This window comes from Dermacentor albipictus, chromosome 1 (genome assembly GCF_038994185.2).
Source record: "Dermacentor albipictus isolate Rhodes 1998 colony chromosome 1, USDA_Dalb.pri_finalv2, whole genome shotgun sequence".
Lineage (NCBI taxonomy): Eukaryota > Metazoa > Arthropoda > Arachnida > Ixodida > Ixodidae > Dermacentor > Dermacentor albipictus.
The window spans coordinates 394,197,228-394,219,660 of NC_091821.1; the positions used below are offsets into that span (position 1 = coordinate 394,197,228).

Sequence of the window (22,433 nt, forward strand, 5' to 3'; positions counted from 1 at the left end):
TGCTATTCCGTTCGCACACGTGCTCAAATTTCACGAGGTATTTGGCCATATCCTCTCCGACGACAAAGGGTGGAAGTTGATCGCGTATTCTTGGACCGTTAGAAGTGAGACTAGGCGCTGGCGAGTTATTTCGGGTCTCCAACTCTTTCATTTTAAGCTCGTGCTCACGAATCTCTCTCCTTTCCTCCACGCAACGTTCCTTCTCCCTCTTTTCCTCCTCGCGACGTTCCTTTTCTCTCCTTTCCTCCTTTTCCTCTTCGCGACGTTCCTGTTCTCTCCTTTCCCGCTCGCAACGTATCTTCTCCTCCCTTTCCCGACGTTCATTGATATCCGCCCAGGCCTCTGCGGCTTCCTCCGCCGTTACGTCCCCAGTCCTCATGACCTCAAGGATCGCATTCTTTCTTTTAGTTGAGCCCAACTCAATGCCCAACTCCTCACAAATTTCGAGAAGTTCCTTCACCTTGTACTTCTCCATCGTTCACACTGTCCTCCTGCTGTTTACCCTTTTTGAATATACCTGCCGTACGCTACTATAACACTACTAGTAAGACATATGCAAGTATTTCACACACTGCCCTGTTTACCCCCTCAGCATCCCCTGGTTTTCAAAACACTCTTACTAGGCTTGAAACACACAAGGTTATCACAATGCAACACCAAATCCTTCCCTTAGCTACTATAACCTGTGTCAGAGAAAGTCTGGTGTTTGAGGTAAACTTCAGGCACTCACCGCGCCGAGGTAGCTGATGCCGGTCAATCCCGTAGCTGCCATCCAGTGTTACGACTTTCAACCGGTGCCAGCAGTGTTACGAACTTGCACCGCTGCACCACGATTACGGCTTTGTGGTCCCGTAGCGCTCGTCACCCGTTTCGTGACAGAGCGTTGGTAGCGAAGACTCCGAGCCTGGCGTCGATGAGAATAACAAAAGGGACTTTATACATTATATACAGGTTATCATACAGGACATGAACGGGTCGGCACTGGGGCCGAGTGCTCACAACAAACGCGACTGTTCTCGCACGACGACGTCCGGCGAAAACGCGTGACACATCTCACCCCAGTCGGGAGCGACACTGTCTCCCGGTGGGTCGGCGGATCCTGTTTTCGAGGCGGCCTCCTCGCCGCTTTATAATCCCCGAGAACCATTGTCACTCAAACGGCCCAATACAAAGTCAGCACACGACGGTCGTCCGAGGGGTCCAACCAGCGACCGCGCTGGCCACCCGGTTCAAAGTTCGCGCGCGCGGAGACCTCCAGGCAAAGGGAGGTGCGGCGCCGGGCTGTCTGGCACACGCCGACACGTCCAAACATGCGGCTCGCCGAGGCTTCTCCCGCAGGACCCCGCTGCCTGACGGCTCAGCATCTTGACTTGTGAAGGGAGAATTAGGGCGCTCGCAGGATAGATTCTGCATCTTGCAGATTCGGAATCCGGGCTTGTGGTGATGGCACAACACTGGTTGCACTACGCTATACAGGCACAAAATTGAGACAGGCGACGCCTCTCCGTGGAAGTGTAATCCTCGGCCGGTGAGTTTGGCTAAGAGGAAAGCACTAGACAGCGCTCTGGACGAACTGCTCGATACAGGCGTTGTTGAAAGATCGGACAGCCCATGGGGTTTTCCTGTGGTGTTGGTTCCTAAAAAGGATGGGACGCCCCGCCTTTGTGTTGACTATCGCCGCCTGAACGAGGTGACACGCAAGGACGCATATCCGCTTCCTAGCATTCCCTCGATCGTATCCAACGTTGGCGGAGCGAAGTACTTCACTACGCTCGATGCAAGCAGAGGATACTTTCAGGTGGAGGTAGATCCCTGTGACCGAGAGAAGACTGCCTTCACTTGTCACAGGGGACTTTTCCAGTTTACCCGTATGCCATTCGGACTTGTCGGTGCGCCTGCGACTTACCAGCGCCTGATGGACCGTGTCTTGGGTGACGCAAGGTGGCACCACGCTCTTGCTTACCTGGACGATGTTGTGGTATACTCGCGTACCTTTGATGGGCACTTACGCCATCTCAGGGACGTGTTGGAGCGTCTGAGGTCTGCGGGGATAACGCTAAACCCGACCAAGACCCAGATTGCAGCAACCCGAGTAACGCTACTGGGTTTTGAACTGGATAATGGACGCCTTCTACCGTGTGATGACAAGGTTCAGGCATTATTGAACTACCCGTCACCGGAAGACATAGGCGGACTGAGACGCTTTTTGGGGCTGGCGAATTTCTATCGACAGTTCATCCCAAACTGCGCTGCACTGCAAGCCCCCTTGACAATGCTGTTGAGGAAAGGTGAGCAGTGGAGGTGGGGTCCCGAGCAAGAGGAGGCACTGCGCAACCTCGTAAACGCGCTCGTGGAAACCACCGAGTTAAGGCTACCAGATTTGAACAAAGAATTTGTCATTCATACGGACGCCAGCGACCTTCGCCTAGGAGCGGTTTTGCTCCAACAGCACGAAGGTAGCTTGCGCCCGGTAGCTTTTGCCAGCCGCTCTTTGACTCCCGCAGAGAAAAATTACTCTGTTACCGAAAAGGAATGTCTAGCGATCATTTTCGCTCTCAAAAAGTTTGACTACTATATTGATGGAGTCCCATTCATAATTGAGACCGATCATATGGCATTAACTTGGCTTAGGCGCTTAGGAGAGCCGAGCGGCCGGCTCGCGCGATGGGCACTTCTCCTGCAGCGATACGATTTTACCGTTCGCTACAGGAGAGGAAAGAACAACGTTGTGGCGGACGCACTTTCGCGCGCGCCCGTTGACTGTGAGAAGAGTGATATTACTACTCAACTCACCTCGCCCGAAACTGAGCTTGAGAGCGGACTAACCGCTGCGACGATTGAGGTTGTCAGGAGGGGTAATATTAATACCCATCGTGACCCCTCAGTGACTCAGCCGAAGAGCAGAGTAACTGCTACAATGCTCGACGGCGCTGGTCCTGAAGGAAGGGCGGATGAACCCCCTTCTCAGGACGAAAGGGTGAACCACTTGGACTGCGTCAGTTCAGTGGGGAGCGTGTTCGGCAGAAAGGAGCTGTTAGAGGCACAGCGGGAGGATCCATTTTGTAAGAAAGTGTTTGAGGGGCTCCGGGAGCCCGGCGGCGCGGCCGCGGCGCACATGGACGCAGCTGGTATTGCTGTGGGTGCGCGGCGCTCCGAAACAGCTGGTAATGCTGTGAGCGCGTTGGATTCCTACCTGCTAGACTCTGACGGCGTCCTGCTGAGATACATTCCCGCGGAGAAGGATACACACGAGTCCTTCAAAGCGGTGATTCCACGCACGCTGAGAGGAGCACTTTTACGCTACTTTCACGATACGTGCCTGGCCGGGCATGCAAGTGGCCCTAAGACTTATCTAAAGTTGTGCCGCTTTGCTACCTGGCCTGGAATGAAGCGGGATATGATGCGCTACGCCCGCTCTTGCAACGTGTGCCAACGCGTGAAGCCGCGTGGTGGACGCCCACCCGGGCTCATGCAGCCGATCAATAGCCGAACACCGTGGCAAATTGCGGCATGTGACGTCATGGGGCCTTACCCCAGGACACCGAGCGGGAACCGATTCCTTCTCGTAGTCACAGACCATTTCAGCAAGTGGGTGGAACTGTTCCCCCTACGGAAGCTGACGGCACGCGTAATCATGGGAAAGCTGATCGAGGTGTTCACACGATTCGGCTATCCTGAGCAGCTGATAACGGACAATGCGTCCTACTTCACTGCCAAACTCTTCGTGGACTCTTGTGCAGCTCTCGGCATTAAGCACAGGAGAACAACCACGTACCATGCCCAGGCGAATCCCACTGAGCGTGTGAACCGCAACATCAAGCACATGCTAGTTGCATTTGCGGGGACGCACAATGAGTGGGACGCTTGTCTTCCTGAAATTGGATTTGCTATCAGGTCGACAGTGAATCGATCGACTGGGTATACCCCCGCCACCCTCAACCTTGGGAGGCAGCTGTTGAATCCGGTAGAACTTACTCTACAGGAACGAAGCAGCACGGAACTGGTTGTTTCGTCGGCACGCGCCGATTATGCGACTGGGCTGCGCGCGAAGGTAACGGAGGCTTTACGAAAAGCGCGACGGAACCTGAGCACTGCACGTGCCGAGCAGAAAGCGCAGTACGACCGCTCTCATCGGGAAGTTCAGTACAAAGTGGGCGACCTGGTGTTGAGACGGAATCACGTCCTGAGCGACGCCAGTAAGAAATTCTCAGCTTCTCTGGCGCCGAAATGGACAGGACCGTACCGGGTGCGAGAGACTGTCTCTTCGCTCGTGTACAGGCTGGCGGACTTGAAGCTAAGACCGATCAGCCGACCGGTGCATGTCTGCGATCTCAAACCCTACTATGACAGAGGGAACGAGTGGCCCGAGGAGAATGCTCTCCCGCGCCCGCAGGCAGCGGCATCGGGTGGCACGGCTCGACGTTCGAGCCCGGTGCGGCATTATAACTTGCGATCTCGGCAGAACTAACTCTGTCCGGTTCGCGGAGGCTATTTTATTGTGCGCGATATCGGACGGAATGCTCCTCCGATGTCTAGCATGCAGGCTTCCAGAGCGAGCACGCGCTTTCTCTTTGGAAGAAGCGAGAGGGGCTAACAGAATTGTCGCAGCAGCAGACCGCCCGTCGGGAGCCGTGCAACAACCATCAAGCAAAAAGGAAAAGACCATCTCCACTGCCGGTGGGGACGAGCAGGCCGCAAGCAGTCAGCAGCGCAGTGCAGGCAACGGGCGGCGAGAAAACATCCTCCGGCGGCTAACAGCGAGGTGAGAGATGCAGCGGACGACTTCCGGTCCGGAATGGTCGCAGCGGCGCAGAATTCGCCGAACCGCACCGCACAGCTCCGCGACCGAGTTGCAAGCCCCGCAACCAAGCATCCAGCCTCAAGGCCGAGCGTACACTCCTCCCGCAAGGACAGAGTGGACCCCTGCTGCGCAGCGAGGTGCAAGCCATCGTCGGGCCGGGTCGGCGCGCCTTTGCCGATCTTGCGTGCCGACACCCGCGAGGGGGCGAGCTGTGTCGGAACGAACCGGAAGAAAAGCGTTCGACCATACCAGAGGGCATCGACCTCCGAGAACATCAAAAGAGCTGTCCTGCGCCATCTCGAGGCTGGTTCGGGGATCGCGTCAGCGTAATCGAGGCAGCCAAGAAAAATCCAGGGACCCTTTCGCCACCACGGACCCGGCACGTCCGACTGGGCAGGTGACGCCGCCGAGACGCAAGGTGACCTGGACCCAGCGCCCTTCTTGCCTCCCACTGCATCCCGCTGCTGTCAAGCTGCTCCGTACCATCCTTCAACATTCCGGCCTGGCTCGCGACCACCTACACGGCGACAACGACGGTCTGCAGCTAGAGCTGCTCCCTCACCAACACGGACTCAAACCGTGTTGCTGTCGGAGTAGCATGTCCCTCTCGCAGGAAAGCCTCAGGTGACGGCGGCCTCTTAGCGGCTAAAGGGTTATTTTAAGGAGGGGGGGATGTGGGGATCGCACGCGCATCCCGATATCTCCGGAGCGGCCACGCGGTTATCACGCGATAATCACGTGCTCGCTCGCGGAGGGTAGCGAGGAGAGGGCACCTTCGCCACTCCCGCTGCTCTTCGCGCCTGGCCGCGACGCTGCAGCCAAGGCACCCCGTTCCCTCCTTTCCCTTTCTTGGAACCGGGGAGACTCCTCTCCGCCGCTCGGGAGAAGCGCTATTCCCCCGACGGATCTTTGTCTCACGGTAGAAGAGCTTGCGAACGGCCGCATCTCAAATCAGCCGCTGAGACCGCCGCACGCCGTCCCCTGTTGCGCCCGGCCGTTGTGTGCGACTCACCGCCCCAGGGCCCGAGCGCGGTTCCACTTTGGGTGAGCTGAACTCTTATCAGCCTCTTTTGTGGTTCCCACATTGTGCGGTTTGTTTCACCCCAGACGTGCGGAATGCTCCGCCGCTGTGGTTGTGTTTTGTGTTGTATTTGTATGTGTTGTGGCTGTTGTTGTCTGTTGGAATCTTTGTACTCTAAGGTGAATAAACACCTTAGGTCGAGACTCACCCTGTCCCCACTGGCCTGAACCCGCCGTGGTCGCAACTCACTGCGAACCGCAGGTTAGGGGTCACAGCTCTGACTGCTAGGGCTGCTGCGAAAGTGCTAGGGAGCGACTGCCGCTCCGCCGGCGCTGTGCGATCCAGAGAAGGGTCAGGTGCGCACGCGCGAGCCTGAGTAATACCCCTATAATATATATATATATATATATATATATATATATATATATATATATATATATATATATATATATATATATATATATATATATATATTCTCGTTTAACGCCGAAGCGTTTAGTGCCTATAAAAACAACCACACTCTCTCTGTCAAACAAATTTTGTGACACGGAACTCTCTAGAATTTTCCTCGCGTGCTTGGAAGTTTTCATTAGGCTCGCGGCATCGGAAGTCTTGTGTGTAGGTCATTTGACAGCCTGGGGAGGAGCCCATCACGAGGATTGCTATGGCTGTTTGCTGCATGCGTGTGCAGTTCTGGTTCCATTCTGAATTTGACAGGTTGAGAATCCGTATGGTATACTTGCAAATTGTCAAGGAGCGGTTTATTTCGTTTTCCTGACTTTCACTCACGGTGTCACCTTTACGCGTCATAGCGCGATCACAACCAGGTGAAGAGGCAGTACTATATATATATATGTGTGTGTGTGTGTGTGTGTGTGTGTGTGTGACGTTTCTTTTTCCTTCTTTTATTTTATTTCTTTGTACCTGGTTGCTCAATTGAAAAGGGAGGTGCACTGCATATGACATCGATTCGGGAGTGCTTATCTCGAAACACAGTATTTATATAATATCCAGCTAGCGTTGCGCTCCGATTGCTGCGGCCGCTGCGTTCTGAACGCATAGTGCACACTCCACGGGCTGCAGCCGTAGACCACTTCATCGTGGCGCGTATGGGGACGGCCTTTCCAATCGAACGGCACTCGGTCATGCATGCCACACGGCGCGCTCGGTGCTTTGAGCAGGGCGCGAACAGCTTACAACCTCGTACAGCACGCGGCTCCCAGCGGCGCGGCTTGCGATTGTGTCTGTTCCGACGCGGGACCGGATCTGTAGCTCAGTACGCTCGGCGCGTAGACGGCCTTGACCGGCCTCGTTCACAGCACGGGGCGCGCATACGGTGTGTGTGCTGGCGGAATTCCTCCCTTTGATGCGAACAGAGGGCGCTGTCAACGGCCCGCTTCTAACCCGCTTCTGTGTTCGTGTTATTCAGGCACGCGTATGCGGTAGGCGGCGAAGACTTGGGCGAAGTGGGGTGAGCAAAATGAAAGAAAGAAAACAGCGAGGCAGTTGGCTGCCAATAGTTCAATGTGGGTGGCGCAGCTCAGGAGAAGCCTGTGATCGTCCCCTGCCTCTTCTTCGCTGTTTGACGTCGTGTCTCCCCTGTGATGACGAGTAACTCGATGATCTCCCGTGTACCGGGATGAAGTTCCGTCTGTCGTGCTTTGGGTGCACGTTGAATAATTGGCAGGCGATTGACGTTAATACGGTTCTCGTCTAGAGATGTGCCTCATGTCCCACTTTTCAGCTTGGCGACGTTAAACTCCGTAATCTAACTTGGAAAGCATATTTAGCGCCAGCGAACAAGGACAAAAAAGGGAGACGACACCACAGTGCATTAACTTCAACAACTTGATTTTCAGTAAACACCTACCTATTTAACCCATGCACAGTGGCGCCACCTCATCCAAATTTTAACCATCCAAAAAAGCCGTCTCCTTATCTAACAAGTCGACCGAAGGTTGTGCATCTGCATGGTTGGGGTGCATCTGCAAGGTGACGGCTTTTTTGGATGATTAAGATTTGGATGAGGTCACGCCACCTTGCATGGGTTAAATATTTAGTTGTTTCCTGCAAATCAAGTTGTTGAAGTTAACGCATTGTGGTGGCGTCTCCCTTCTGTACTTGTTCGCTGGCGCTAAATATGCTTTCCAAGTCAGTTCACCAACACGCCCAACGAATGGCAATGCCCATAATCTAATTTAGGCTAATATTTCATCACATTAAGTACATCTAGTACCCGCTTAACAATCTATATATAGCTAGTCGCAGTGGCCGCGTGGTTACGGCGTGCGGCTTTCGAGTACGAGGTCGTGGGTTATGCACTCTACACTCTAAAAACAGTTTGCACCCTTTGGCGTGTATATTTGTCCCACAACGATAATCGTCATCTGCCTTGCTTGCGTTTTCTTTCTTGAAAACACGGCGCTCGCTACTTTCCTGTCGAGAATGCTGCGTCACACTGATAACGCGCATGCCGTTCGTGACTGGGAAGTACCGGGCTCGCCGCGTTAAAGAAAGGAAACGCAAGCAAGGCGGATGACGATTATTGTTGTGGGACAAATATACACCCCAAAGGGTGCAACCGTTTTAAGAGTGCTTTCTCTATGGTTGCACCCTTTCGAGTGTGTATTTGCCACACAACGATAATCGTCATCTTTCTTGCCCGCGTTTCCTTTCTTTAACGCTGCGAGCCCGGTACTTCCAAGTCACGAACGGCATGCGCGCTATCAGCATGACAGAGCATTCTCGACAGGAAAGTAGCGAGCGCAGTGTTTTCAAGAGAGGAAACGCAAGCAAGGCAGATGACGATTATCGTTGTGGGACAAATATGCACCCCCATAGGATGCAACCGTTTCAAGAGTGCATAAGCCCAAGCGCGGCAACAGCACCGCGTTGGGCGCTCCGAATGTGGAGACGCTCAGTTACTCAGATTTAGGCTCGCATTCAAGAATTCCCAGCTGGTCGAAATGAACCCGAATCCCTCCACTATATACGACGTGTCACGCGTATAACCCACTTATTGCAGTTTCCGAACGTTTTAAACACCGTAATTTGTTTTGGATATAACAATCTCTAATATCGATGCGAAACAACATTAAACGAAGACGCAACCAAGCATATGTATGGCCTTCTCCAGCGTAGCGGATTAAATTTGTAGTTATCTGGCTTGCACGCATTCGCGCGCACATCGTGGTTCCCGCCGCGTGTGGGGAGAGGAGGAATTCGGGAAAGGGTGGATCGGCGGAGTCGCCGCACGACGATCGTGGCTCGCAGCGGTGCGCGCGAGTGGCGCGATGAGTGACCGCATTTTGTAGCGAGCACGCTGGGGGGGTTGCTGCTCGAAAGAATGATCAATTACGGAGCCGATTAACAACGTCCTGGCGGAGCTCCCGCTCTGCACGATTCCCCAAGGTGCGAATAAACTGCATTTGCACGACATCCTCTCTCCCTCTCTCTCCCTCTCAATTTCCTCTTCGTTTATTTATTATTTCCTTTTCCGTGACCTCGTTCGCTTTTTGCCTTATCCCGAGCAGCCTGGGCAGCCTGGCTTCTCTCTCTCTCTCTCTCTCTGTCCACGCATGCACTTTGCGCCCGTTCGGCGGTCCTCGCATGCGGTGCCTTTATAGATACACGCCGCTCAGCGGGTGGTTTGTAAACACGCCGCTGCGAGGGCGCGTCCGGCCGGTCTTACGGGCATTTTAGCTTCCTTCGTTTCCTTTTGGCTGCGTTTTAGTTTTCTGTGTTGCTGCTAGAAATACCTCAAAGATGCGGTCACCGATCGCTCTGTAGCGCACAACCGTTATTTGATGCCGCCATTGAAGCACCCCACTCCAGTTTTGTTGCGTCTGTAAGGGCATGCTACGTAAGTGTACAAGAACTCCCTCTCTCTCTCTCTCTCTCTCTCTCTCTCTCTCTCTCTCTCTCTCTCTCTTTCTCTCTTTCTTTCTTTCTCTTCGTTTTCCAAACATTCATTCTCTATCGTATATTTCATGTTCTGAACGATCTCTATAAGGCCGAAAAATCCCTCACAACGCTCATTAATAATTTTCTGCAATGTCTGTCTCACGGGCCTTTCTTTCTTCGGGGAGTGAATCAATGAAGTGAGAGTAACGATTTGCACTTCCCTCTGGATGGAACGAACGGAGTCCTGGTCTTTAGGGACCTCGCCCACCAGCCATCTCTTTTTCAATTTAATAAAGTTTTTTTTCCCCCACCTACTCCTCCTCATTCGCGAACATAAAGGACCACAATAAACTTGAGCTTCAAACTGTGGATATACAGAGGACCTCGCCTTCAGCTCTGCAGCTTGTGTTCTGTCTCAACACCAAGTCGTGGCTTCGATTTCCCGTGTATACGTACGCCCATTGCGACGGTGACCCGACCCAAGAGCATCTGCGCTCTTGGACTAGCCTGGACTAGACTAGACTAGACTGGAAGAAGCTAGCCTGGTCAGAACTACAGATGTGCCTCCCGCTCCATTCGTCAAGTACGGCGTCACTCATACAAACTATACGCATGGTGCAACTTTCGGACATTAGCCGTCACACCTGACAGGCTGCCGTTGCGATTGAGAAAACTCGCACTTCAACTAAAACGGAAATTCGGACTAGTAGGTTTTGCATATCACGTTAAACCACAACGCACTGGACAAGGTACGACCACGACCGCAATAGCGTTTTGTGCATTTTGTTTCGGCGGTCGTCCCTTGTCTAACAATGCGTTGTGATTTGCCTCGTATGGGAGCGGGAAACCTGCGGCGCTGTGGTTCTTGCAAACGTACAGGTGAGGCGTAGAGAATATAACGCGTAAAACCGCACAGTGTGGCGCTATAGTGAGTGTTTTAATGAGTCAGATATTTCTATCACATATATATAAGCCTCGCTCGTATAACATATCTGACAAGCATTCGTTGAAAAGAAGACAGAAATTGGAAAGGAACGTTTCAGTCATTAAACGCAGATGACGTTATCCGTTTGTTGTTTTGTTTGTTCGTATGCTGTGCCACTGTTACCGTTTGGCTTCGTATTACGCCACTTCTTGCGTGTAGTTTCGCGCGCCAGCTGTTACCTGCTGCGATGTCCAACTGCCTTTCTCTTTTTACTTCTTGCTTCCTTTCTTTATTTTTCTCTCCTATTCGTTGTACCCGCAGATATCGCTTTTCGCTCTGAACGCGCTAGGAAACATGCCCCAAATTTGCGCATGTATAGTTAGCTCCGTTAATAGAACAACCACATATACCCGTTAGAACGGCGAGAACGTGGCCAGGTTGTACTCTATTTTTTTGGTGGCTGCCTTATGGCGTTCGGTCTCGGGAAATCCTAGTGGAGTTGTCGTGGGCCGTATACGGAGCCGGTCCCGCGCGGCGGGACGCCCGTGCGAAATCGGCGCCACTGCGCACGCGCAATAACCTCCGCGACAGCCCCGGCGCGTGGGCGTAGCCGCTCAAGAGCTCGCATCCGGGATCCTTATATAGACGGGCTGCACATTTGTAAACAAAACGAATGTTTCAACGCGTTTTGGAGGAAGTCGCTTATAATTGAGGTGTGTACAAGTGCGTGTGTGGGAGAGAAAGAAAGAGGGGGGGGGGGCGCAAGGAGCAGCAGCAGCGGCAGACGAATACTCTCTGTCTCTCTCTCTCTCTCTCTCTCTACATATATAAGGCTTTATTTTTACAAGCGGCTCCTTAAGAAAACTTGGTCAAGTATGGTTTCTTCACGGTGTGCTGACTAGACCACAAGATCAGCGGGCTGTCTTGCGGCGAGCTTGTAACGTACGATTCGAAATGAAATCTTGCAAAAAGCGAGGGAAGTGGAGACAAGAGTAGGCTGTTGTGTGTCTCTTGCTTTGGTGTAGTTGTGTCAGCCAGGAAAGCTTGTGCATGCGCGCACGTCATATACGAGTCTTCATTTCTATACTTGGTTTGGCTGTTCGTAATCCGAAGAGAATAGCCATGCGAACGGAAGAATTGTGAAGTGTGCCGTCACTGAGGCGCTAATGTTTTTTTTTTTTTTTAAATTATGATTATTTAGCGTGCGCCCGTTATACGTGACGAGCGGAGTTGGTTTGCATTACGTTTGATACCTCAGAACTGTACTGTGCTCGTTGTCGGTGCAGTCTGCGATCCCTCTATCCGTTCCAAGAAACAAAAAAAGAATGGATAGAAGAAGAGTAAAGAAAAAAAAAAGGATAACAAGAATCGCTGGACTCGAGGAGGTAACAGCTTGAGCGAGATCGCTCGCTGGCTCCGCGCCGCGTTTAATGCGTCTACCGTATGACGTGGACAGCGCACATGGTTTGCGCTGTACGTACCTACATTTTTTTTTTTTTTACTCTGCATGCCAATGTCCCGCCGGGCCTGACGGGGGTCCACTTCTCGCTCGTACATATCTTTGGTGCATGCCGCTATGGTGTCTAAAGCCGCATTCGCTCGCGCTACGTAATGGAAGTCGGCGGGGACGAAGGAGGGGAGAGGGGGTGGTATACAGTCGTCATTGCAGTTGGCGGTGAGCTGCGTGCGCGTGAGTGCGCCGGTCAGCGGCAGAGGAAGCCTCGTAGACTCCCTCGGGGCGCCGGTGATGTCTTTTCCGGCTTCCCCCGTCCGGTCTTCCCCGGCGGCGGCGGCGGCGGCGTCCGCCGGTGTCCTTGCCCTTTCCGGTTCAGCTGCCGTCACTGCTGCATCGCCGCCGGCCACCGCCCTCTGAGACGGTGGCTGCGGCGAGCTCTCGCCCCGACACGCCTGCGGGGCTCGTGTGCTCGTCTGCCTATTATAGGCTGTGAATGCGTGTGCTATATGCTGCATCCGAAGGTGCGCAGGACAGCGCCTGTAGCATTCCTTTCCCGTGCGAAGGGGTAGCAAATCGGGCTAAGTTCCCTGCCTTCTGCCCCTCTCTCCCCTATAGTACCATTCCGCCTCCGATATCTTACAGTGTCCAGGGGAGTTCCACGACGGTTTTCGTGCGGTGACACAACAACCGTTGTCAAAGGACGTGATGAGGGCGTAGCAGAAAGAAGAGCAAACAAAACTATTTGCAAATATGTACGACAAAGTGACTTGGTAGGAAGTTACTTATAGTTCTCTTGTGGAATGACTTCCGAGGGGTGTTTAACACGGCATCGCTGTCTTTGAGCTATAAGTTGCTTGGATTCGCATACGTCTGCTAAGGCGTTTAATTGTTTGTGTGTTTTTGTTTTCTCAAGAGCCCTTATGTTTATTAGTCAGAGGCCGTCATATATAACACAGTCAGAGGGGACCTGACTTAGCTCACCGACCTCGGCACCAAGCAAGCAAACGAACAAGCCACTTCATTTCGCCATTGCAGAGGGAAAATGCGTCTTGCAATGACCGTTAGCTGGAGGCAATTCTTGCGTCGTCCAACAGCCGAACTATCGGTGCATTTACATGAGCAAGCGCTCGCGGAATACTTTCCTGGGATCGGCTTGCGGCCACTGCGGTGAGCGTGCGACATTGAACGACGCAACTGGCAACCGGACGAACGGAGGAGGCAGTGAAGGGGACCCCGAATATTCGCGCTTCGGGGAGTCCGCTACGGCGCCCGCATCGCTCGCTTTCAAGGTAGCATCGCAACTCCGGTGTAAATGCAACCTTGTGCGCGCGCGCGCGCCCACATATCCCTCCGCAAAGAGCACTTTCGCGCAGAGCAACAGCCGGGGCAGCACCCTCGGGCAAGCAAGCAAGCGCGCTTGGAAGGTGAAGTGCGTGGGTTCCTCTCGGAGGGCGCCGATTACCGGGTCGGTGCAGCACCAATTATGCTGGCCGGCCTTTCCCTCTCGGTTGCGGGCGCCGCTTTTGTGGATGGAAAGGGGGGGGGGGGGGGAGGTTCTTTACGCGTCGGCGCGCGCCGCTTTTACCTCTGCAGCGGCCGCCGGCGCGGCTCATCGCCTGACGCTTTTGTTCTGCCTCGTGCCCTGCCCACGACTAGGGTAAACAAACCTTCGCGAACGGAGCTTCTTGAGCGCTGTGTTTCGATGGCGGATCCGAGGCCAGGTACGATAAAAGGAAAGAAACCCCCGCCGCTGCTTTTTCGCTGTTTGTGAGGAGAAACCACGAGAAGGGCTGGCGGCTAATGCCGAAGACCCACGGTTTTTGTGTGAGCCTGTGTGTACGTGCGCTCGTGCGCGGTCCTCAAAGCGCCCAAGGAAAACGGAAATTGGGGCGGGGAGTATATGGCCCTGGGCGTCCGAGGGAATGTTTATTAGCCGGCCTCTAATGATGTTCGTTCGTTCCCGCAAGAGTCCCCGCTTGCAGTGTATTTCTGCCGTTTCTTTCCTTGTTTCCGAAGAGTTGCCCAGTGGACTGAACGTTTCCATTTTGCGGACCTTTAATTGGGACCTCGAGTTAGACGTCGCACTTCCTCGTTACGTATTTAGCCGGCTGGGAGAATTGCTTCGCGGCGATGAAGTTACCAGAAGTCGTGGCTGTTACCACTGCGGTCGAGGGGGGGAGGGGGGGGGAGGTTGCAGTTCAACAGCAACCGGGTTCTGCCTAGAGCACACTATAGCCTTGCACTAACCTGCCGAACTTTCTACGACGGCATATCCGTAGTCAAGTTTACATCGCAGAACCCTTTCAGATTTTGTAGCAGTGAAGAATGAGGTCGCACTTCCGTGTCGTCGTCGTCATTTTATTTCACTCCTAATGCTGCAAAAGCAAAGATAAGTGTGCTTGCTCGCTATGTATTCTTCAGGAGCTGCTTCCTGATTACCGCTCGTAGACATTGGTTTCCTGGCCTGAGGTCATTGAATATTGCGGTAGTTTTCCGCATAGTTGTGCTACTTGCTGCATAATATGCGTGGCGGTGGCTATAGAGCGCGCTCTTTTTGAGTCTCCTCAGACGGGAGCCTGCAGCGTGTCGGCTGATGTGCGGTTTCAGCAATAAGGGCGGCGTCTATAGGATCTAGCAAGTGAAGTCCCTGCAAAATATTTTCGAACACTGGTGGCACTTGTTTCGTTGGCTGGCACGAGATCGCTGTCGCAATGTGCCCTTGTATCAGGAGGCGAATCGGCTGTTTTAAGTACTACGCGCTTATAGGACGACGCCTACAGATGGCAGAGGCGAGACGGATCGTCTCATTCCACTGGCGTTGGACAGCTGTAGTTAGTTCATTGTTCGTCCTAGTGGTGGTGTCAGTAACAACGAAGGCGACGACATGTTGCCGGGGTGTCCTTTCGAGGAAACGCTATGCGTCGTTGGCTTGGCATACCCAAGGACAGACAGACACGTAGACGATAATAAATATGTACAGTGGAGGGGGGCCAAAATAAACATTTTCGAACACGAATTGAATACAAATATGTATCGAATACTTCAGCGGAGGCGCATATATTTACGGCAGGAATATTTATTTCGGTATTATTAGGGACGAAGGAAAAAAAAAAAGAAGCTAGCTATTGGGACAAATGATAGTTTTTAAACATGAAATCGCAAATCGGCATTAAAACGAACTGCACGAATAGCCTCTCAACAACTTTTGAGCCTGGTTGCTGACGAGCGATCCAAGAATTGATGGCTGACTAGCTTTCAGAACTAAAAACGCTAAATAAATGTTTAATGATAGAGAAAATTGTCATCCACCCGATGTATATAGCACACCACCCAACCGATTGTCATCTACCCGACATAGCACTAAGCTACGAAGAAAGCTTCGCAGTTATGAGATCAAATTCGTCGTGGTTCCGACGAGAAATAGTGCGACTTGCGTCTTCCGCGCTGTCCGCCTGGGCAACAGCCGAACGTTCGAAGTTCGATCGAAACGTATAGCCGGCACCTCTCGCGCGAAGCCTAATATATATGCACGATGTGTCGCGTCAGAGAAGGCGCGCCTCTACACCCGCGGCGGCCTCCCCATCCCGCGCGTGCTTTCTATATTGGCGGCGTGGTGGGGCCGCCGCTTTCTCGTCCTGCCAGCGTCAGGAAAAAACGCTATAGCAGTCGAGGAACTGCCTTGTGCGTTGCGAGCGCTGCACTGCCATTGTTTTGCACCGCTGGACGAGACGTGCATACACTCGGGTGAGCGGGCCGATTGTTATCGCGTCGCCTTGCGGGAGGCTGTTCCCACAATCGGCCTCGACACGAGGGGAGAGGTGAGGAAGCGATAGGGGATGGGAGACGCGCATTCTCTCTCCGCCGACTCATGGCCTCGTCCGTAGCGTTCCTGGCTGTGCGTGTGTGTGTGTGTGTGTGTGTACTGTGCGCGAAGTGGGTTATGTGTACAAACGCGCGGGCTTCCGGCCGGGACCGCTGCGGCAGACGTCTCGCAGCCGTCCATCCTATATATATATATATATATAATATGCACGGACGAAGTCGCGTGACTATATGATGTCAAGCGTGCACGGTGCTTGATTTAGATAGTGTATATGTAAGTAGCGCAACCTCGAGAAAAGATTTACTCGAAGTAACTTTCGGTGAAATGCGCCGTGTATTGCATTGTATAATAGCGAAAGAACGCAGCGAGTATTTTTTCTTTTCTCGTATTGTTTAGAATTGTGACTGTCGACTGTCTCGCATGTTATGAAAGTCCGGAGTTCCGATTCCCTGTCGGAGTACCCATTTGCAAGGCGCTGAGACTCGGAGCTAATTTGCCCCCTCACGTTGTTAGTGTAATAATTAGTACAAGGGTCTGGATGCTCGTGACTGTGTGAATCCATTTCCACCTTGTTAAATTTGTTCTCCCAGCCCTTGCCAGCAACGTTCCTATGAGGTCAGCACACTCCACTTAAAAAACACACTCGTCATACCAAGTAATGGCCTAAAACCCACAGGCGTTTGAAAAAAAGCATTGCATGTGACAGTGAGAGGCAATAGCACGTTGCTAGAAGATATCCGATGCGAGATATTTCACAATCGCATCAAAGGAAGGACTCTACAGATTGTATTACTGAAGGCTTCAATATACCCAAGAGAAGTACTGCCTCCAACTCTGCTATAACAACGCCATAAAGGGAGTAAAGAATATGCATATTTTAGCAGGGTATAATCGTACATTTTCTCAACACGGAATGCGCACGTCTCTCTCTCTCTCTCTCTCTCTCTCTCTCCGGAGCGGCCTAACGACGAAGTTTCTTCGCGAGTACAAGTCCTCTCTTAACGGTGTTCTGGGACAAGCATGCTGTGACAGCTTCGCAACCCGTCTCGGAAAGGAACGTGGACTTACGATTTCAAAAGCGGTTCAGCTTATGCGTTCGTTATTACGTCCGGCGTGCCTGCGTGCTCGCAAACTGCCAGCGTGGTGGATCAGTTTATATAGAGTTTCCTACGAAATCTTGGCTCGTCGCGCGCGAGACACCGCCGCACACATGTGTGACATGTCGCAACGTACGCGCCTGTTCCGTTCTTTCATTTGGTTGTTGAGAGGGAACTGCCGCTGTTTCGAACTTCTTTCTCTCTTTCTTTCGTTCTTTCTTAGCTCGCAATAAAGACTGCCAATCATAGCGGTTCTTCGGAGACGCGCAGACGCGTCGAGGTGATGTGTGTGTTTAGGGGGGAGGGTATAACGTACGGCATTCCGCACATGCAACCACACACGCCGCTCTCGCGCTTCTTTCGGCAGCAGCGCAACACGCCAGCTGCGAGCGCTGGAATTCGCCGCGCACACCGGCCGGCGCGTTTCGTCACTCCTTCCATTTTCGCGCATACTTGTTCCGGGAAGATTGCGGCATTCAGCCCCATGCACCTTGGCGCGTTCGAGGAGCCGGCATGCCATATACGCATAGGGCTGAGCTCTCCGGTTTGATGACGTTGTCTCCCGAGTATAGCACGTCGCAAGTGTACCGCATTTTCTTTAGTGCAATCCGCGCCCCCTGTGATATTGTCAGCCGGCCCCGTCACAAGACCGCGGGGAAGCCTTAAGTGGGCTAAGGCGGACAGAGGGAGTTCGTTGCAGACAGACAGACAATGAAAGGGAGTTCGTTGCAGTAGTTGGTTTCATATACACCGTGACAACGTTAGCGTCGTCGTTGTTTACAACGTCGTAGGAGAGCGCCCGGAATTGGAAACTGTACGCAGGAACTGGCGGCACAACCACATCTCTCCCACACCCTTCTTTCTCTCCACCTTAGTGTTAGTGTTGTCTCTCCCTCCCCCTCCTCTCTCTTTCTCTCTTTCTCTCTCTCTCTCTCTCTCTCTGTGCGTGTGTGATGATCACATTACGAAGAGGTGTTTAACGTGATAACTCATTCTTGCTAAGTTTTAAGCAATAAATGTTATTTTTGTAAGGAAACGTTCAGAATTGGATATTTCCAGTTACTTTGCGAACGCATAAAACAAAATAGAACTATTGAGGGGCGGCAAAATATTTCTTTGTGGTGCCGGCTCTCGTTGTTATATAGACAACCGTGTACGATGCTTACATTTGCGTATTATTTGTTGTTGTTCAACTCTTCTGTGCTCAGATGGGCAGGGGAATCGATGCCACTTCTATTCGCGGTGCTGGTTATATTTGAGAAAATGCGATAATTGATTCGCATATGCAACTCACGGCAGCACGCCATTCTTACGCCGGCCGGCCGGCCGGACCTTCGCTCGGCGAGGCGTCCGAGCGTACTACCGCGCTTTTCTGTCGGTTTCCTCGGCGTAGGTACGTTCATCCTCCCCGCCCCCCTCCTTCTTTCTTTTTTTCCTTTTCGATGTAACCTTCGCCAGCATAGCGAGCTTCCAACAGCGGCCCGGCACGCGCCGTACTACGTCTTTCTCGCCCAGACCTTGAAACTCAAGTTGGCGCGTGCGTAGCCCACATACGCGAGCCACTATATACGCCACCACCACCGCCGCCGCCACAACCACAGCCGCCACGCTCTTCGTGATGCCGCCGGATAAGATGGATGCGCTGCTGGCCCATTTTGTCGCAACCCCTTTCTATATGGCGCATATATAAAGTCGCCTTTTCTTTTTTTCTTTTTTTTGCCGCCGCTATGGTATAATGCTTCCAAGCATCCACTGGCGTCGTGATTCCAGCTCTCCGCTCTTTTGTTGCTGTGTTACACTTATCCCGTCTCTCTGGTGGTTGTTCCTGCGGACGAGATCTTTATCACTCGCCGCCGCCGCCGCTGCTTGCCGCCTTTCTTTCATTCTTCGTCGTCGCCCCATTGTTATAATCCCCCCCCCCTCTTCCCATTTGTTATTATCTTTGTCTCGCTGATAGTTGCAGCGAGGCCGTTGTGGTTATAAGTGACGGCGGCCGCGCGAGTCTCTCTCTCTCTCTCTCTCTCTCTGCATCGTGCCGTGGGGCGGCTCGGTTTCGGATGTGGAGCAGTGGATCAGCAGTGCGATCGTCCGTAGTCGGGTGGAGGGTGTGGGGGAGTGGCGAGGAGGAGACAGCGCTACGTAGACCGTGCAGTTAGCAGTGTTTCGCCGGCAAACTCCGACACTCCATTCACGACCTTGCGGAAAGCGAGCATGCGCGCACTGTTACGCACGCAGACGTGCTGTACCGCAGATGCGTGCACATGAAAAGAAAGTATAGAAGGCGTTGAAGCATACCGGCGTACCTCGTTCGTTCCCCCCCCCCCCCCCCACCCCCAAACGAGGCACTACAGTGTCTGAGAGAAACGTCTCTCATCACACCATCTAATCATCTTACGCCCTAAAGACTGCCTTTACTTTCCCTTAGCACCGATTCTGTTACTCTTAATCGACCACCGGCCGTCTCATAGCTACGCATTATGCATAACCTGCCCAACTCCTCTTTTGCTGAATCTAAACGGGAATAACTTAACGCCTACTGGTCGACGAAGTCGCCTGACGACGGACTGTGACAGACGGATGTCACTGGCTTTTACGCAGTTGACTTGATAAGGCTGATCATGAAACCTAATGTGGTGAACATTTTCTTTTATGCGAAGCATAATACTAGAGCTCAACCCAGCTCCTCAGGCGCGGCGGTGTCGCCTTCAATACCACGTGACACCGTGATGTCAAGACAGAGGAGAAACAGGGCTCCAACTCGCGCCGTCGCTCGCGGCGTCGCCTTCAAGGCTGACCACGTGACACCGTGACGTCACGACAGAGGAAAAACGGGGCTCCAACTCGCGCCGTCGCTCGCGGCGTCGCGGCGGTATATAAGCAGCTGTGCTTGCCTCTGCTAGACACTCACGAGGTGAGATGCCTCCTGGAGACAGAGCTGCTCGTTGGAATGAGAAGCAAAGGTTGCGGCGTGCTACAGAGACTGATTTTCTAGGTGGCTTTGGCTCAACTCTTGCAAGATGGGCTGGGTGGGAATCGAACCAGGGTCTCCGGAGTGTGAGACGGAGACGCTAACACTGAGCCACGAGTACTTTTTTTTCTTTATTTACTGAGCCACGAGTACGATGCTTCAAAGCGGTACAAAAGCGCCTCTAGTGAATGCGGTGTTGCCTTAGAAGCGAGCTGTTCCTAAGGCTCATGCGTGCGTCGCTTGCTCAGGCGCACATTTCGTTGCCGCGCCGAACGCTGCGTTGCTCGACGCTCACCGCGTCCAATGCGGGGCGCGTAGTCGCTGCGCCGTAGCCCATTGTCTTACACCCCTTGGCGGGTCGACGGGAACGCTATCGTGAAGGCGAAGCAGAGTAACGCATGAGTTTTCTTCGTCTAGCCGAACCAAATATAGCCAAGCAACAACAGTTCACCAGGCTAAACAGTGGTTCAACAACTAAAATAAAGGCTAGTATGCTTCGCATCCTGGGCTTAACCTTAGCTAAGCCACAGCCATTTTTTCTTTCTTTCTTTCTTTCTTTCTTTCTTACTTTCTTTCTTTCTTTCTTTCTTTCTTTCTTTCTTTCGTTCTTTAAGACAATACACAATACAAACCTTAATGCGGAGCTCTCCACTACGGTGTTCCACGTATCCCCGTGTGCACTTTCTGGACGTCAAAAAAAGAAAAGTTATTTACATAGCGTGTAAAAATAATTATCGACGACAAGTGCGTAGTACATGTCCTTCTTTCTTTACTTTTTTCCTTTTGTGGATTCGTGCGATGAAGAACGCACTTGAAAGTACATTGGCCGCACCTTCGTTTCTTTAGCAGGGCAGGGCGACAACTGGCGGCGTGGGAAACACTCGCCCGAGAGACGACGCCGCGTCGCCGTCGTTGTACGTTCGGCCCGGCAGCGGGCATGGCCGCGCCACCCCAGGACTGTACGCCTCTTTTTCCTCGTTTCGCAATCGACGGCGGAGGCCGCTCAGATGACCGGCTAGGCCTTGGCGTGCCTGGCGGGCTTCCTCCCCTTTCATGGCTTGCCGGCGCCCGCACAGACATTCACACAGAGACCGTGTACCACACACACGCGCACATGAACACACGCGCATTGCGTCGACTTCTCCATGCCGCGAGTACAAGTGTGTGGGTGCTTTTCCATCGTGGGCGAAGTCGCGCGATCGCCGTCTTTGCTGCACCGCGACGTTGCAACAGCAACGGACAGCGCGCGGCACTCGCCCGCTCTGTCCATTGTGCGACAAGGGGATGCTCCGGGATGGTGCGACGCCCGGGGAGAGCGCACGTCGTTTACAGTTTCGCGATTGAAGCATCTTGCTCGCTCGACCATGCGCATCCCCCATCTTCCCTCCGTTGCACAGGCTCCACTCACTTTTGTCTATTGTTGCATCAGTAACGTTCGGCACATTTCGCGATCGTCTCCGTTGGTTAAGAGCCCAGGCGCTTCGTCGTACAGAGCTCGCTCAGCCGAATAGTGTTTGACGGAGAGTTGTTGCTCTTGGCAGGGTTTGCTGCCTGTTGTCGACGCCGGTATGCGGCGGAAGTTCTTCTGTTGTAACCGAGGTCGTGCGACGTCGTAGAAAGGCGTGTGGCCATGTGGCGCGTCTCACTGTCAAGCAATGCGCGCAGGCGGTTTCGGAACGGTTTCGCGCTGTGTCTGTCAAGGTGCTGTGGTCACTGCGAACGTGCTGACGATCCCTGCATTCTTTGCGGCCAACGGCTTTAGCATTCGCGCACGAAGACACTCTCCCGCTTTCTGCATCTTTCTTTTTTCTTTCTTTCATTCTTTACATTGCTATGTCGTTGGTGTATAAGGGCACTTATGATGATTTGAATCGTTGGCCTTTCATCGCATGTGGCAATCCTTGCACGGTCTCGGATGCTGAAAACGGTTACCTTTCCTGACGCCGTCTTTGCGCATGCATCTCAGGTATAGCCACCGTACGATGCCAACTTGAAGGGCTATCGACTGCCACGGTTGTTCAAGGAATTTAGAAAAGACAAAAGCAATCAAACCAGAAGCGCGAGGCTGGTGCTTCGTCAGATGCCGCCACGTAGCGGGCGATGCATCGGCATGACGACATATGAAGTGTTGCCATTCCTGGTGCCCGCTTGGCAGCGGACACAAGCCTTGTGACATGCGGAACTATAGAGAAGTGACTTAGTTGAATCTGGTGTTGGCGGAATCTCCGTCTCTTCGCCATAGTATCGTCATATCCACTGCACTGGTTTCAAGTACAACCTGTTTTAAATGCGACCCGCCTCTTTCTTTCGACTGTGTACTCGTCAAGGGTTGAAGATGTTAGCAACGTATCTGGATGAAATTATTTTGTCATTACAAGCTCGTCAGACGGTGACTATTTAAGGTTAAAAGTGTGAGACCATAGAGTGCTGCCCAGCGAG

General features: G+C 52.9%; 1 protein-coding gene across 1 annotated transcript in view; it reads left to right on the forward strand.

Annotated features, from left to right (window-relative positions):
* Window positions 1-22,433, forward strand: part of jbug (filamin-type immunoglobulin domains fbug) — a 224,453-nt gene that overhangs the window by 37,348 nt on the left and 164,672 nt on the right. The gene's annotated exons all lie outside the window — the stretch shown is intronic.